At 29.9% G+C, this 16,147-nt stretch overlaps 1 long non-coding RNA gene across 1 annotated transcript; it reads left to right on the forward strand.

The window, feature by feature from the left end:
* Positions 1 to 8,987: 8,987 nt before the first annotated feature.
* Positions 8,988 to 15,655, forward strand: LOC147806839 (uncharacterized). Its single transcript, XR_015435294.1, has 5 exons — positions 8,988 to 9,210; positions 10,508 to 10,577; positions 11,275 to 11,489; positions 13,605 to 13,699; positions 15,464 to 15,655. It is a non-coding gene; the product is annotated as an uncharacterized LOC147806839 (long non-coding RNA).
* The last annotated feature ends 492 nt before the right edge of the window (positions 15,656 to 16,147 follow it).

Consider the following 16,147-nt stretch of genomic DNA (forward strand, 5'->3'; position numbering starts at 1 on the left):
CTTAGAAAATTTCTGACCTTTTCGGTACTTAGAAAATTTCTGACCTTTACGGTACTTAGAAAAATTCTGACGATTTCGGTACTTAGAAAACAATCAGAATTTTTCGGTACTTGGAAAATTTCTTACGTTTTCGTTACCTAGAAAAATTCTGACGTTTTCGGTACTTAGAAAAATTCTGCCGATTTCGGTACTTAGAAAAATTCTGTCGATTTCGGTACTTAGAAAAGACTCGGAAGTTTTCGGTACTTAGAAAATTTCTGTCGTTTTCGGCACTTAGAAAAATTCTGATGATTTCGGTACTCAGAAAATTTCTGACCTTTTCGGTATTTAGAAAATTTCAAACGATTTCGGTACTTAGAAAAATTCAGACGATTTCGGTACTTAGAAAAATTCCGACGATTTCGGTACTTAGAAAATTTCTGCCTTATTCGGTACTTAGAAAACATTCAGAAGTTTTCGGTACTTAGAAAATTTCTGACGTTATCGGTACTTAGAAAAATTCTGACGATTTCGGTACTTAGAAGAATTCTGGTGATTTCGGAACTTAGAAATATTCTGTTGATTTCGGTACTTAGAAAAATTCTGTCGAATTCGGTACTTGGAAAAATTCTGTTGATTTCGGTACTTAGAAAAATTCTGTCGATTTCGGTACTTAGAAAAATTCTGTTGATTTCGGTTCTTAGAAAATTTCTGCCTTTTTTGGTACTTAGAAAAATTCAGACGATTTTGGTACTTAGAAAACATTCAGAAGTTTTCGGTACTTAGAAAAATTCCGACGATTTCGGTACTTAGAAAAGACTCGGAAATTTTCGGTACTTAGAAAATTTCTGACGTTTTCGGCACTTAGAAAAATTCTGATGATTTCGGTACTCAGAAAATTTCTGACCTTTTCGGTTTTTAGAAAATTTCAAACGATTTCGGTACTTAGAAAAATTCAGACGTTTTCGGTACTTAGAAAATTTCTGACGTTATCGGTACTTAGAAAAATTCTGACGATTTCGGAACTTAGAAGAATTCTGGTGATTTCGGTACTTAGAAAAATTCTGTCGAATTCGGTACTTGGAAAAATTCTGTTGATTTCGGTACTTAGAAAAATTCTGTCGATTTCGGTACTTAGAAAAATTCTGTTGATTTCGGTTCTTAGAAAATTTCTGCCTTTTTTGGTACTTAGAAAATTTCTGACTTTTTCGGTACTTAGGAAAATTCTGCCGATTTCGGTACTTAGAAAAATTCTAATGATTTCGGTACTTAAAAAAATTCTGTTGATTTCGGTACTTAGAAAAATTCTGTTGATTTTGGTACTTTGAAAATTTCTGACCTTTTCGGTACTTAGAAAATATCTGACGTTTTCGGTACTTAGAAACATTCTGTCGATTTCGGTACTTAGAAAACACTCAGAAGTCTTCGGAACTTAGAAAAATTCTGTTGATTTCGGTAATTAGAAAAATACTGTTGATTTTGGTACTTTGAAAATTTCTGACCTTTTCGGTACTTAGAAAATATCTGACGTTTTCGGTACTTTGAAAATTTCAGTCGATTTCGGTACTTAGAAATATTCAGAAGTCTTCGGTACTTAGAAAATTTCTGACGTTTTCGTTACTTAGAAAAATTCTGGCGATTTCGGAACTAACAAAAATTCAGACGATTTAGGTACTTAGAAAACATTCAGAAGTCTTCGGAACTTAGAAAATTTCTGACGTTTTCAGTACTTAGAAAAATTCTGGTGATTTCGGAACTTAGGAATATTCTGTTGATTTCGGTACTTAGAAGAATTCTGTTGAATTCGGTACTTAGAAAAATTCTGTTGATTTCGGTACTTAGAAAAATTCTGTCGATTTCGGTATTTAGAAAATTTCTGCCTTTTTCGGAACTTTGAAAATTTCAGACGTTTTCGGTACTTAGAAAACATTCCGACGATTTCGGTACTTAGAAAAATTCTGTTGATTTCGGTACTTAGAAAAATTCTGTCGATTTAAGCACTTAGAAAAATTCTGTTGATTTTGGTACTTTGAAAATTTCTGACCTTTTCGGTACTTAGATAATATCTGACGTTTTCGGTACTTTGAAAATTTCTGTCGATTTCGGTACTTAGAAAACATTCTGAAGTCTTCGGTACTTAGAAAATTTCTGACGTTTTCGTTACTTAGAAAAATTCTGGTGATTTCGGAACTTAGAAATATTCTGTTGATTTCGGTACTTAGAAAAATTCTGTCGAATTCGGTACTTAGAAAAATTCTGTTGATTTCGGTACTTAGAAAATTTCTGCCTTTTTCGGTACTTTGAAAATTTCAGACGTTCTCGGTGCTTAGAAAACATTCCGACGATTTCGGTACTTAGAAAAATTCTGTTGATTTCGGAACTTAGAAATATTCTGTTGATTTCGGTACTTAGAAAAATTCTGTCGAATTCGGTACTTAGAAAACATTCAGAAGTTTTCGGTACTTAGAAAATTTCTGACGTTTTCGTTACTTAGAAAAATTCTGGTGATTTCGGAACTAAGAAAAATTCTGTCGATTTCGGTACTTGGAAAATTTCTGACGATTTCGGTACTTGGAAAAATTCTGACGATTTCGGTACATAGAAAACATTCAGAAGTTTTCGATACTTAGAAAATTTCTGACCTTTTCGGTACTTAGAAAATTTCTGACCTTTACGGTACTTAGAAAAATTCTGACGATTTCGGTACTTAGAAAACAATCAGAATTTTTCGGTACTTGGAAAATTTCTTACGTTTTCGTTACCTAGAAAAATTCTGACGTTTTCGGTACTTAGAAAAATTCTGCCGATTTCGGTACTTAGAAAAATTCTGTCGATTTCGGTACTTAGAAAAGACTCGGAAGTTTTCGGTACTTAGAAAATTTCTGTCGTTTTCGGCACTTAGAAAAATTCTGATGATTTCGGTACTCAGAAAATTTCTGACCTTTTCGGTATTTAGAAAATTTCAAACGATTTCGGTACTTAGAAAAATTCAGACGATTTCGGTACTTAGAAAAATTCCGACGATTTCGGTACTTAGAAAATTTCTGCCTTATTCGGTACTTAGAAAACATTCAGAAGTTTTCGGTACTTAGAAAATTTCTGACGTTATCGGTACTTAGAAAAATTCTGACGATTTCGGTACTTAGAAGAATTCTGGTGATTTCGGAACTTAGAAATATTCTGTTGATTTCGGTACTTAGAAAAATTCTGTCGAATTCGGTACTTGGAAAAATTCTGTTGATTTCGGTACTTAGAAAAATTCTGTCGATTTCGGTACTTAGAAAAATTCTGTTGATTTCGGTTCTTAGAAAATTTCTGCCTTTTTTGGTACTTAGAAAAATTCAGACGATTTTGGTACTTAGAAAACATTCAGAAGTTTTCGGTACTTAGAAAAATTCCGACGATTTCGGTACTTAGAAAAGACTCGGAAATTTTCGGTACTTAGAAAATTTCTGACGTTTTCGGCACTTAGAAAAATTCTGATGATTTCGGTACTCAGAAAATTTCTGACCTTTTCGGTTTTTAGAAAATTTCAAACGATTTCGGTACTTAGAAAAATTCAGACGTTTTCGGTACTTAGAAAATTTCTGACGTTATCGGTACTTAGAAAAATTCTGACGATTTCGGAACTTAGAAGAATTCTGGTGATTTCGGTACTTAGAAAAATTCTGTCGAATTCGGTACTTGGAAAAATTCTGTTGATTTCGGTACTTAGAAAAATTCTGTCGATTTCGGTACTTAGAAAAATTCTGTTGATTTCGGTTCTTAGAAAATTTCTGCCTTTTTTGGTACTTAGAAAATTTCTGACTTTTTCGGTACTTAGGAAAATTCTGCCGATTTCGGTACTTAGAAAAATTCTAATGATTTCGGTACTTAAAAAAATTCTGTTGATTTCGGTACTTAGAAAAATTCTGTTGATTTTGGTACTTTGAAAATTTCTGACCTTTTCGGTACTTAGAAAATATCTGACGTTTTCGGTACTTAGAAACATTCTGTCGATTTCGGTACTTAGAAAACACTCAGAAGTCTTCGGAACTTAGAAAAATTCTGTTGATTTCGGTAATTAGAAAAATACTGTTGATTTTGGTACTTTGAAAATTTCTGACCTTTTCGGTACTTAGAAAATATCTGACGTTTTCGGTACTTTGAAAATTTCAGTCGATTTCGGTACTTAGAAATATTCAGAAGTCTTCGGTACTTAGAAAATTTCTGACGTTTTCGTTACTTAGAAAAATTCTGGCGATTTCGGAACTAACAAAAATTCAGACGATTTAGGTACTTAGAAAACATTCAGAAGTCTTCGGAACTTAGAAAATTTCTGACGTTTTCAGTACTTAGAAAAATTCTGGTGATTTCGGAACTTAGGAATATTCTGTTGATTTCGGTACTTAGAAGAATTCTGTTGAATTCGGTACTTAGAAAAATTCTGTTGATTTCGGTACTTAGAAAAATTCTGTCGATTTCGGTATTTAGAAAATTTCTGCCTTTTTCGGAACTTTGAAAATTTCAGACGTTTTCGGTACTTAGAAAACATTCCGACGATTTCGGTACTTAGAAAAATTCTGTTGATTTCGGTACTTAGAAAAATTCTGTCGATTTAAGCACTTAGAAAAATTCTGTTGATTTTGGTACTTTGAAAATTTCTGACCTTTTCGGTACTTAGATAATATCTGACGTTTTCGGTACTTTGAAAATTTCTGTCGATTTCGGTACTTAGAAAACATTCAGAAGTCTTCGGTACTTAGAAAATTTCTGACGTTTTCGTTACTTAGAAAAATTCTGGTGATTTCGGAACTTAGAAATATTCTGTTGATTTCGGTACTTAGAAAAATTCTGTCGAATTCGGTACTTAGAAAAATTCTGTTGATTTCGGTACTTAGAAAATTTCTGCCTTTTTCGGTACTTTGAAAATTTCAGACGTTCTCGGTGCTTAGAAAACATTCCGACGATTTCGGTACTTAGAAAAATTCTGTTGATTTCGGAACTTAGAAATATTCTGTTGATTTCGGTACTTAGAAAAATTCTGTCGAATTCGGTACTTAGAAAACATTCAGAAGTTTTCGGTACTTAGAAAATTTCTGACGTTTTCGTTACTTAGAAAAATTCTGGTGATTTCGGAACTAAGAAAAATTCTGTCGATTTCGGTACTTGGAAAATTTCTGACGATTTCGGTACTTGGAAAAATTCTGACGATTTCGGTACATAGAAAACATTCAGAAGTTTTCGATACTTAGAAAATTTCTGACCTTTTCGGTACTTAGAAAATTTCTGACCTTTACGGTACTTAGAAAAATTCTGACGATTTCGGTACTTAGAAAACAATCAGAATTTTTCGGTACTTGGAAAATTTCTTACGTTTTCGTTACCTAGAAAAATTCTGACGTTTTCGGTACTTAGAAAAATTCTGCCGATTTCGGTACTTAGAAAAATTCTGTCGATTTCGGTACTTAGAAAAGACTCGGAAGTTTTCGGTACTTAGAAAATTTCTGTCGTTTTCGGCACTTAGAAAAATTCTGATGATTTCGGTACTCAGAAAATTTCTGACCTTTTCGGTATTTAGAAAATTTCAAACGATTTCGGTACTTAGAAAAATTCAGACGATTTCGGTACTTAGAAAAATTCCGACGATTTCGGTACTTAGAAAATTTCTGCCTTATTCGGTACTTAGAAAACATTCAGAAGTTTTCGGTACTTAGAAAATTTCTGACGTTATCGGTACTTAGAAAAATTCTGACGATTTCGGTACTTAGAAGAATTCTGGTGATTTCGGAACTTAGAAATATTCTGTTGATTTCGGTACTTAGAAAAATTCTGTCGAATTCGGTACTTGGAAAAATTCTGTTGATTTCGGTACTTAGAAAAATTCTGTCGATTTCGGTACTTAGAAAAATTCTGTTGATTTCGGTTCTTAGAAAATTTCTGCCTTTTTTGGTACTTAGAAAAATTCAGACGATTTTGGTACTTAGAAAACATTCAGAAGTTTTCGGTACTTAGAAAAATTCCGACGATTTCGGTACTTAGAAAAGACTCGGAAATTTTCGGTACTTAGAAAATTTCTGACGTTTTCGGCACTTAGAAAAATTCTGATGATTTCGGTACTCAGAAAATTTCTGACCTTTTCGGTTTTTAGAAAATTTCAAACGATTTCGGTACTTAGAAAAATTCAGACGTTTTCGGTACTTAGAAAATTTCTGACGTTATCGGTACTTAGAAAAATTCTGACGATTTCGGAACTTAGAAGAATTCTGGTGATTTCGGTACTTAGAAAAATTCTGTCGAATTCGGTACTTGGAAAAATTCTGTTGATTTCGGTACTTAGAAAAATTCTGTCGATTTCGGTACTTAGAAAAATTCTGTTGATTTCGGTTCTTAGAAAATTTCTGCCTTTTTTGGTACTTAGAAAATTTCTGACTTTTTCGGTACTTAGGAAAATTCTGCCGATTTCGGTACTTAGAAAAATTCTAATGATTTCGGTACTTAAAAAAATTCTGTTGATTTCGGTACTTAGAAAAATTCTGTTGATTTTGGTACTTTGAAAATTTCTGACCTTTTCGGTACTTAGAAAATATCTGACGTTTTCGGTACTTAGAAACATTCTGTCGATTTCGGTACTTAGAAAACACTCAGAAGTCTTCGGAACTTAGAAAAATTCTGTTGATTTCGGTAATTAGAAAAATACTGTTGATTTTGGTACTTTGAAAATTTCTGACCTTTTCGGTACTTAGAAAATATCTGACGTTTTCGGTACTTTGAAAATTTCAGTCGATTTCGGTACTTAGAAATATTCAGAAGTCTTCGGTACTTAGAAAATTTCTGACGTTTTCGTTACTTAGAAAAATTCTGGCGATTTCGGAACTAACAAAAATTCAGACGATTTCGGTACTTAGAAAACATTCAGAAGTTTTCGATACTTAGAAAATTTCTGACGTTTTCGGTACTTAGAAAAATTCTGCAGATTTCGGTACTTAGAAAAATTCTGTTGATTTCGGTCTTTAGAAAATTTCTGCCTTTTTCGGTACTTAGAAAAATTCTGATGATTTCGGTACTTAGAAAAATTCCGACGATTTCGGTGCTTAGAAAATTTCTGCCTTTTTCGGTACTTAGAAAACATTCAGAAGTTTTCGGTACTTAGAAAATTTCTGACGTTAACGGTACTTAGAAAAATTCTGACGATTTCGGTACTTAAAAAAATTCTGGTGATTTCGGTACTTAGAAAAATTCTGTTGATTTCGGTTCTTAGAAAATTTCTGCCTTTTTCGGTACTTAGAAAATTTCTGACTTTTTCGGTACTTAAGAAAATTCTGCCGTTTTCGGTACTTAGAAAAATTCTAATGATTTCGGTACTTAGAAAAATTCTGTTGATTTCGGTACTTAGAAAAATTCTGTCGATTTCGGTACTTAGAAAAATTCTGTTGATTTTGGTACTTTGAAAATTTCTGACCTTTTCGGTACTTAGAAAATATCTGACGTTTTCGGTACTTAGAAACATTCTGTCGATTTCGGTACTTAGAAAACATTCAGAAGTCATCGGCACTTAGAAAATTTCAGACGTTTTCGTTACTTAGAAAAATTCTGGTGATTTCGGAACTTAGAAATATTCTGTTGATTTCGGTACTTAGAAAAATTCTGTCGAATTCGGTACTTAGAAAAATTCTGTTGATTTTGGTACTTTGAACATTTCTGACCTTTTCGGTACTTAGAAAATATCTGACGTTTTCGGTACTTTGAAAATTTCTGTCGATTTCGGTACTTAGAAATATTCAGAAGTCTTCGGTACTTAGAAAATTTCTGACGTTTTCGTTACTTAGAAAAATTCTGGTGATTTCGGAACTAAGAAAAATTCAGACGATTTCGGTACTTAGAAAACATTCAGAAGTTTTCGATACTTAGAAAATTTCTGTCGTTTTCGGTACTTAGAAAAATTCTTCCGATTTCGGTACTTAGAAAATTCTGACGATTTCGGTACTTGGAAAATTTCTGACCTTTTCGGTACTTAGAAAATTACTGACCTTTTCGGTACATAGAAAAATTCTGACGAATTCGGCACTTAGAAAACATTCAGAAGTTATCGATACTTCGAAAATTTCTGACTTTTTCGGTACTTAGGAAAATTCTGCCGATTTCGATACTTAGAAAAATTCTAATGATTTCGGTACTTAGAAAAATTCTGACGATTTCGGTACTTAGAAAATTTCTGACCTTTTCGGTACTTGGAAAATTTCTGACCTTTTCGGCACTTAGAAAATTTCTGACCTTTACGGTACTTAGAAAAATTCTGATGATTTCGGTTCTTAGAAAACAATCAGAAGTTTTTGGTACTAAGAAAATTTCTGTCGTTTTCGGTACTTCGAAAAATTCTGGTGATTTCGGAACTTAGAAATATTCTGTTGATTTCGGTACTTAGAAAAATTCTGTTGATTTCGGTACTTAGAAAATTTCTGCCTTTTTCGGTACTTTGAAAATTTCAGACGTTTTCGGTACTTAGAAAACATTCCGACGATTTCGGTACTTAGAAAAATTCTGTTGATTTCGGTACTTAGAAAATTTCTGGTGATTTCGGAACTTAGAAAAATTCTGTCGATTTCGGTACTTGGAAAATTTCTGACCTTTTCGGTATTTTGAAAAATTTATGACGATTTCGGTACTTAGAAAAATTCAGACGATTTCAGTACTTAGAATATTTCTGACGTTATCGGTACTTAGAAAATTTCTTACGATTTCGATACTTATTAAACATTCAGAAGTTTTCGGTACTTAGAAAAATTCTGACGTTTTCGGTACATACCCAAGTAGCACAGAAACATCGATCTATACCGTGGCCGTTCCTATCAATATTTTGAAAGCGGAGGAATATAGATACTGTGAGCAAGTTATTGAATGAATTCCGTCAATGAAACTTTAAAAGTATTTTTCTTAAAACGCTCTATATTAAATATATTTTAGTTCCAAAGTTCAAAATATTTGTTAGAAAGATAAAAATGAGTAAAATTTCTTTATACTTGCTCACATTAGTGAAAGTAAAAAATAGAATTCCGTGAAAACAATATTGAACGGGATTGGAAGGTAAAGCGAACTTAATATTGTTATCAACAAAGTTAATCGATATGAACGCTTGTCACGTGATCTTCAGCTCTGACGTCACGCTTTACGATTTGTATGTGTTCGGCATGTTATATCTCCTACTAAAAACATATTATTGTCGTCAAAAGTCACCGAACTGATTTAATTTAGGTAAGCAAAATTTATTCATCTTCTATTTACTTGTATAAACTCTATTAATATTGTGTCAGGTCTTCATTTCTAATTGCAATGTTTAACTTTTATACTTAGGTTAAGCCTACATTACCAAAAGAACATTCCATTATAATAGATCATATGTAGCTGGTTTTGAATTATAATTAAGTTAGTAGTTTTTAACTTTTCGTTAATTTTAAATATTATTATCGGAATAATTTCTAATTAATGACGTAAATTCATTGTCAAAGTTGTTTGTTCAGAATCGTTTACTTGTTGGCTGGGATGTTAAATGTTATGTTTTACAATCTATCTAATTTTTATTAAATAAATTCACTAGCTTCGTAAATAATTTTTTCTAAGATGAAATGTTTCTAATGTAATTTATTGTGTGAACAAGGTTCATAGCATTGTAGTTATGAGTGTATAAATACTTTTCATAAAAATTAAGTCTGTCAACGTTAATTCTGTGTGCTTATTAACAGTTAATTCGTTTTAAAACATTCAAAATTGTGCTCAAAGTATACATAATTTATCAAAATATTCATGTAAGTGAATTGTAGTAAAAGGTTATATAGATTTCAAAATTATGTCTAAAAGTAAGATAAGCAATATGAAAATATTAAACAATTTTAAAAAAAGAAATAAGTTAAACTTTTCAATTTCTGAAAACAATAATATTCTATTTACCTAAATTTAATCCAGTCTTGTAATATAATTCTCTAAATAAAAGTTCTTAATATATAAGATTTAGTTTATGGTACAAGAATGATTGTAATTCGTTACTACTACAATTTTTTTTTTTAAATGTGTTGGATATCAAGTAAGGTATGTGTTATGTATAAAGTATGATATGTGTTTCTTATGTTACAAGAGTATACTAAAGGAAAATTAAACTAGACACTAAAGGCTCAAAATCAAAGAAATTTTTATGTGTAAACTTCTTTAAAGAATTTTTTGTTTGCTGAAAATAATAATAAAAATTTATAGATAAAAAGGGAAATTTAAATGTCGAAAATAATATCAAAATTTGTTAATATACAAAATATTAAAGCTGTTCACTTTTTTTTATCTAACTTTAAAAACTGAAGTATAATTTGGATAAGAGTGCACCAACTAAAACTTATAAGTTTCTAAGATTATGATTAGAAAATATTGGTCAAAGCTTTTCTAATTAAATATTTTATTGTTTTTCAGGCTTTGAAAAAACCCAGGGAAAATTGGGTTTTTTCATTTAGTGCTCATAAACTTTTAAGTTTTACTGTATAAATATTTTTATTTATTAATTTTGTAGGATCTCAGAGATTGAAGGATCTCAATTTTTCGCAAAAGAGGTACCTCTCAGAAAAACCAAAACAGACCAGGTATTTATATATATATATATATAACAGGTCTATGTGTGATTCTTATTAAATAAGATTATAACTTAGCTGTGATTCATTATAAAATATTAATGTGTAGAAATTAATTTTGTAATGTCTTATCTTATACTGATATCTATTTACAATATATATCAAGTAGAAATGTTATATTTTGATGTGATAATTTGTTACTGTTTTATCTTATTCTTAATGCCTTCATGTAAATGATAAGAATTTATTTAGAAAAAGAGTGCACTTGTTTATTTATACCACTATCAGTAATTTAATGAATAAATGTCAGACAGTTCTTTCATTGTGTTGCATTTCACCAACATAGGTGTATAATTCGCTCTACTCAGCCTTTTAGCTATTAAGTAAATAAATAAATTATGATATCAGACTATTTTGTATTCTTGTCACCGAACAGAGCAATTGCAAGATGAGAAAACTAGTATAAATTTTGGGGCCTCGAGTAACATTTTGTATTTTGAATATTTTTTCCTCATTTATTTTTCATGAAAAATTTGCATGTTATTATATTTAAAAAAGTGTATTTAATTTATGTATTAGTAAATGTATATAGTTTTCATTTTTTGCAAATTAACTTGGTGTTTTTATAAAATACTTAATCATATTATTAGCATCAAGAACACATTTATAAAACTGCTATATACTTAATCTCTTGTATTTGTTATTTTAGTGACTAAGATGTGTAACTGTGTGTTAGAAAATCAAGAGGAGATTAAATAGTTAAGAAAGGAAATTAAAGAAACGAAGGCTCTGAAAAAGAGAAAGATAATTCAACATCTGTTCTTTTAGAATTACCAAGAGGTATTGAGTTCCCGTTTTCTTCGGATGGTGATCTTAATCAATTAGAGGAAAAGTTGAAAGAAGATGAGAATTTACAGTTTGCTTGTAAGTGAACTTATTGTAATTATTTTTATGATTGAGTTATTCAATGGTATTATAATCATTCCCTAATTTTTTTCTCCATAGAAAGCATTTTATTAAAAATGGAGCTATTATTATGATAAAAAAAATTACAATTGCTCATTGGATCCTTTGGTATAGGAACCTTTGCTCTAAAGTATAGACCAGTGAATCTTAACCTTTTCAAACCTTGCTGTCCCCTTAAAAAGCAAAAAAAAATTTCACCATCTTATTTGTTCTGTACTTGAGGGTGGGTGTATGGAGAGTTTAAATGATTATTCTATATACAGGGATGAGATTCTTCCACGGATTCGCGGATTTCCGCTTTTTCTCAGATTTTTCCATTTTTCCCGCTAATTTCCGCCGAAATTTTTTTTTGCACAAGTTAAAATATTTTATGAGGAATTTAATTTTCCGCGGAGCGAAATTATTGAAGTCCTCATTCCTCCCTCTGAAGTTTCTCTAAAAATCATTTCCTTGGGATAAAACTGGTTGACCTTTATACAGGGATGAGATTTTTTTCGCTTTTTTCTATCGAATTTCAGCCTTTTTATCAAAAACTCAGATTCTCTAAAAGTTTCGTTTTTTTTATTTATTTATTTATAAATATCCCGTTTTTTTTTTTTAAATTCAGTCGTTGAAGTCAAATTAATATATTTATTTACGATTTTCAAAGAAAAACAGAAAATTCAAACTACGTCCTAACTGCTAATCCTTCCGCATGTTTACTTATATTAGCTATTTTCTCCGATTTCACGCATAGAAAATAAGATTTTCCGTATTTTTTATCCTTCGGCCGGATAGCTCGTATTTTCGTAATTTAGACGTCGCTGCTTCTTGTATTCTGGAGAGAAAGCAAAAAAACAAAAAAAATGGAGGTGAATTTGTGGTGAAAATATTTATTTGCTCATTCAATTAATCTTGTAAATTTTTACTTATTGTGTAAACAAAAAACAATTCAAACAATCCTTTTAGAAATCCCAAGTCCCGACTCTGCAAATATCTCGATTTTTATTCACGTGATTTTAATATCAATCATCAATTTTCGTATTTACCTGATTTAAAAGTTGCGCATTGCAATTCTTATTTACGCTTTTTAAATATCGTACATTATGACTCGGATTTACGAGATTTAAAAATCTAATATCGTGTTTTGTATTTTCGCATTTTTAAAATCGCGATTTTATTATCAAACATCGATTTTCGTATTTACCTGATTTAAAAGTTGAACGTTGCGATTCTTATTCAGGCCATTTAAATATTGCGATTCTTATTTACGAGATTTAAAAAGCCAATTTCTCGATTTGCATTTACGAGCTTTTAAAACCCTATGTAGCTACCCGAGCTTAAAATCCAATGTCGTGATTCATTTTTGCGGTTGTAATATCGCGCGATTTTAAAATTATGCATCTTGATCTAAAAATTACGCATCATGATTTGTATTTTCGCATTTTTTAAATTCGATGTAGAGTTTTATATGCACGTGATTTAAAAGCCTCATATCGGGACTTATAATCACATGGATTACAAGTTTAAACAAAAATTAGACAAAAAAAGTGCGATTTATATATATATATATATATATATATATATATATATATATATATATATATGTATATATATATATATATATATATATATATATATATATATATATATATATATATATATATATATATATATATATATATATATATATATATATATATATATATATATATATATATATATATTTGGATTTCCTCTTTTTTACTTTCTGACTACTCTCATCCCTGTATATAGACCGGGCAATAAATCGATGCATCTCAAAATATCTACGTAACACATATATCGGCAGGCCGATATAATGACTTTTGTATTAGATGATGCATCAGAAATCTGATTTAAGCAACTGATAGTTACTTTCATTTTAGGGGATGTATCAGCTACGGAGCTGTTGATGGCATCTATTTTGCTTATTTTTAACAAGTGTACATATTAAATAATACTTGAAAGTGGGCTAGCTAATATAAATATTTTAATTCTCTTTTAGATTAAATTTTAACATAATTTGTATTGTCTTGTAGCTGTTTCAATAAATTAACAAACATTTGTTTTCAGATTCAGTATTTGGATTCCATATGCCGGCATTGTGACTGAGGCGAAAAGAAAAGTCCTCATTTGAAAGAGTGCCTGCCATCACTAATGTCATTTGGGTAAAATTGTTGATTAAAATATTATTTATTTTTATTAATATATATATTTGATTTTTTTTTCCTTCCAGTTTTTAAATGCTTTAAGAAAAAAAAAATTAAAGTTTTTTATCTGAATAACAATTCCAATTGCAAATAATAAATCAAAATATTTAGAATTCCTCTCTTTTTGTATTAAATTTTACAAACATTAATTTGCAGTTAATCCTTAACATTTCTAAGTTTATTCAGGATTTTTCGTGTATATTCACAATTTTTTAATATGTATTAATATATATCATCAGTCGATTTTTATCTTTGTAAGCTGTAGTTAAAGGCAGCATTATAATTAAATTTAATTTAAAAATAATTCTAAGAAGAGATTCTCTCTATTTGAAAAATACAAAATAAAAATTTGTTCCCATGTAAAGGAAACCAGATATTGCAAAAAAGTTTCAGAAATCCAAACCAAAAAAGTGAGCGGGAGAGAGAGGCTTGAAAAACTTAATTTTCAAAGTCTAACACAGTTGTACGTCAATAGTTTTTGGATCACGAAAAAAAGTAACTTCGTAGAAGGAAGAAAAAAAACAATTACATTAAAGAATTGAATGCATTTGGGAGTGCAGTGTATTTATAATAAGTTTGAGCTTTTGTTTAGTTATACTTCTAAGTATATGCAATCATAAGTAATCAATATCAGATCTAAATTTTAAAAATGAATCTTATTTTCAACTTCAATACTTTTTGTGTATTCACATTAGTATAAGAGAATGTTCTTTAATACATAGAAGTAAAATTGAATATTAAGATATACAAATAAAACTGAACCGATAAGCTTTTTCTTATAGTATTTTTTGTTGTTAAAGAATTAATTATTTAATCAAATATACAGCATTGCCGCTTGAATATTGACAGTTTTACAAAACAGTGTCTAATGCAGCATGCCCTTTTTTGATCCTTGTGTCGATTCTCAACCGCAGTGCCGCGGCTTTGTGCTGCCAAATTCTTAAAATGTGCTTGAAATGTTCATAAAAAGTATATATATACTTTTTATAATTTTTCTACGCTTTAACCATGTGAACATCTTTGTCTGCGATTGCCTTGTCTCTGACAATCTTAAAATAAGATGAAATAGTTAAATTGTCTTTGACACACAGTTTTAAAAAAATGTTGATATAAGTAGGGAATTTAATGTCTATTAAAATAATTTATTAACAAAGGAAAGCAAGCTGAAAATTTACCTTCAAATGGAAATATAAGTTAATCATTAAAGTAAGCTATTCAATATAAGCAAATTAGCAAAGGATAACTAACAAGAAAATAAGCTAAAAATTAATTAGCAAGAAAAACTAGTTAACAAGAAATCACAAAAAATAACAGTTAATAACTATAGAAAACAAGCTAACAATTAATAACTAGCAAAAAGAAGGAAAAAATAAATAACTGTTACTTACTAATAAAAAATCATTCGAAAGAAATAATTAATCCCTTAATAAACGTGCTTTTGTAGTACATATTATTATCACAAACTATTTAACACAGTGTATTATAGGTAAGTAAACAATTTTTAATCTAATTTTTTTTCATTGTGTGCCGTCAAATTCCGAAATCGTTAAAAGTGTGCCGCAACAACAAAAAAAAAGGTTGAGATACGTTGCTCTAAGCTCTTCATTCAGTTTAGTTCTCTAAGTTTCGTTATATACTCATTAATAAACTGTGCTCTGTTAGTTAGTCTTTAAGTTTTTATTTTTTAAATGTTATTAATATTACTCAATGTTTTACTTCCAGCTACAGTTCTCAAACATTTTGAGGCCAAGAGATTGCGGAAAAATTTTGGAAGGTCTGCCACAGCCACTGATTGGGAAGGACGAAAACCTAAGATAATTGACGTGATCAATTCTTTGGACTTGGAGACCCAAGAATGGGCCAATTTGTTTTACTAAATTTTTAATGTTTATTCAAATAAAATATTCATAGCTACTTTTTGTTTTATTCCTCTGCATTCACACCTTCTATATTAAAAAACACGTTCATATCAGAAGGGTAAATTTTATTAAACTCATAAAATTATAATACTTTTTGAGTTATTAGTGCTGTTGTGCAATATATTAAATTACTAATTTTCAGTGACTGAATCCTGTCTGAAGATCAAATGTGCATTGCTAATGCTAAAAAATAAGAAAACTAATTTACATGCGTGGAAAATGTGGTTATTTTAAAACAAGCAAATAGTCTTTGATTTTGATTTATAAATCATAGTTGAGCTTAAAATAATTATCATGCCTTACATTAATATTCACTTCTTATATTCCATCTACAGTGCTCACACTTATTCCTATTCACCTATTTTACACTTGATTTTTAAATTAATTACTGAGCAAATCCTAATTATATATATAATATTTGGAAACTGATTAAAAATATTTTTGAATGCTTATTTTTTGTTGAAAAATTGGAGTACAATTAGCGAAA

The sequence above is a fragment of the Parasteatoda tepidariorum genome, chromosome 7 (genome assembly GCF_982258835.1).
Source record: "Parasteatoda tepidariorum strain Cologne lab strain chromosome 7, Ptep-v5.0, whole genome shotgun sequence".
NCBI lineage: Eukaryota > Metazoa > Arthropoda > Arachnida > Araneae > Theridiidae > Parasteatoda > Parasteatoda tepidariorum.